Source organism: Lepidochelys kempii, chromosome 18 (assembly GCF_965140265.1).
Source record: "Lepidochelys kempii isolate rLepKem1 chromosome 18, rLepKem1.hap2, whole genome shotgun sequence".
Lineage (NCBI taxonomy): Eukaryota > Metazoa > Chordata > Testudines > Cheloniidae > Lepidochelys > Lepidochelys kempii.
Window position 1 is genome coordinate 23,665,440 of NC_133273.1, and position 2,790 is coordinate 23,668,229.

Genomic DNA, 2,790 nt, shown 5'->3' on the forward strand with positions numbered 1-2,790 from the left:
GCCATTAACTTTTTATCTGGCTTGGAACCATATGCAGGCATAGTCCGTGAGCCTGTACTATAGCTACAAGCTGTCATTTTGGTCAGAGGAGAATCAGGCCAGGAAAGGCACATCCTCCTGCCAGAGCTACTCCCTCTCCCTACCCTGCTGGTGACAAAGCACACAGCTGGGGCTTTTTTACACTGCTGCTCTCATTTTGGGGTGTTGGCAACCAGCACAACTTCAGAGCTAGAAGGGAGAGTGGGCCTGGCTCACAATAGACAACATGCAAGGTAAGGGTTTAGCTCATCTATCACTCTGAGAAAGTCCTGGAACAGACTTGGCACAACAGCTGTTTGATTGCTTCATGTAAGGGCAGTTCGAAATGTCTTAAGTGAAGGCTTGACATTGTAAATCATCAGCAATTTCTTTAAAACAGGTGGCTTTTACGTGCTGGTGCTTTTAAACTCAAAATCACTCTGTGTACTGATCAGGGACAGACAGTTGAGATGATTTAAGTTATCACACCTCTATCAATACTGAGTTACTCATTCCAACCGCAAAAGGATGCATAAAGTAAAAACCCACCAAAAAAACCAAACAAGTTCTCAGCTGTTTAACAAATATGGTAGGAGGCCGATGAGCAACTTTGCAATCTAGCCATACTTTGTCTACAGGGCTTGTATCCTTAAGATAGGCAGGGTCAACTTTTTACACTGAGGGCTGTCTGCACAGCTTGTGAAAAGTCATGGTGTGTGCTTAAGGGTACCAGACTCTGACCATCTCTGTCCATTAACTACAGCTGTTGACAAAGCACCTAAATTTAAGATGCAAGTTCTCCAGTAAGAGATACCTAGTACATCAGCTGTGAGGCAATTTAAGGGAACTGAGAATTTCAATAACTGGACTACTTGAAGCCCTTGGTTCCTTTATAAAAAGCTTTTATAAAGGCTGAAAGTTGCTTTGGCTCTGAAGTAGATGTAGTTTAAGAAGTCGGTCAGTGCACAAATCAGAATTCAACCAATCTGTGCTCGAGTATTTCACAAGCAGCTGATTGGATTCCAGAATGGAGTACAGATGAGAGAACTAACTCTTCCAGGGTTCGTTCTTAATTGACACTATACAGTACCTTGACCCCTCGGCCTGAGTTTCTGGTTATCGTAAACTGCTACTCTTAGAATACTAAATTACTCAAGTCACATAAAGTGGGACCATATATGGCAGCGGGACCATGTAAGTGTCTGCAGTATGAGCAGTACTCAGCCTGTGACAGCCATGCAAAAGACATTTTAGAATAGTTCATTTGTGATAGGAAGGCAGGAAGCATTCTAAAAATGGTAGTGGAACAAAAATGGGATGTGTTATAAGTGTACTTAATAGTGACTAACAAACAGCTTGGAAGAGAACTCTTAAATCATACTTCCTCTGTGGGTGAAGTAAAATTACCCTTCAATGTCTTCTCTTTGGAAAGTGACTATTTAGTTTAATAAACATGCATCAGATAGAGAGCCACCACAGGCAAATTAACCCTATCAGATCTAGAACCCTCTCTGCAGTCACTGAGAGCTGAACAAAACCTTTACAATTTTACATGTTTTATTTAGCTTGATCATTTCAAAGAAGTTTAAAAACGAAAGTATGAGAATAAAAATCCAAAACCGGTCAAAAATGTAAAATGCCTTTGCTTCAAAGGATGGTATTTAAACAGTATTTAAAGGTTTGGACACAATGAAAGTCTACAAAAAAGTTAAACACAAACCTAATTATTCAGCTGGTTTTGGAACTTCAAGATGACACAGGTCCAGCAGAGAGCACGACAGTAGGAGAATGTTCTACATAAATATACTTTAATAGTTCAGCATAAATACTTTACCATTCTACTATGCAAATTAAGTTATACTAAATTACAACATGTAGGCAGCAGTGCTCCACATCTTAAGATGGACTTGAATACATGTCTTAAATAACTGGCACCCTATTGAGCACCACATGGTTGTGTGTATGACTCCCATTACAATAACTGCACAAGCTCAGTGGAAGAGAGACTGACTTGAAGTTTCAGTTTAACTTTTGTGGGGACACAAATTGCTTGCTGGCATAGTATTCTACAGCCAGAAGTGAAGAAATTGCATCAATTCACTGCATTCTTCCAAGGAAATAGGCAAGCTTCACCAAAATGAGCCCTGTATCTTGCTTAACATTCGCTTGAGAACTGAGTACAGGAGCTAAAAGCATATTAAATATATTTTCAGGAACAAAAACATGTTTATAGAGCTGTAAGCCTCAAATAAGAAGCTATCCCATGTTCTTGCTTGCACATCAGCTAAACAAGAGCTAAGGGAGAGGGGAATACATAACAGAACTATCCTTTCTTTGTAGAAACAACGAGGGGTCCTTGTGGCACCTTAATTGTTTTTGCTGATACAACCTAACATGACTACCACTCTGAAACCTCTCTTTTTAGATTTCCAACTGGTTACTATAAATTTGTGATACTAAAAAGCCTGACTGAAATAACGAAATGGTCCACTGATTGGTATTCCCAACTCCCAAGTAGGAAACTCAGTGAGGTTACCAAAACAAAACAGGTTTCAGAGTAACAGCCGTGTTAGTCTGTATTCGCAAAAAGAAAAGGAGTACTTGTGGCACCTTAGAGACTAACCAATTTATTTGAGCATAAGCTTTCGTGAGCTACAGCTCACTTCATCGGATGCCGATGAAGTGAGCTGTAGCTCACGAAAGCTTATGCTCAAATAAATTGGTTAGTCTCTAAGGTGCCACAAGTACTCCTTTTCTTTTTGCAAAACAAAA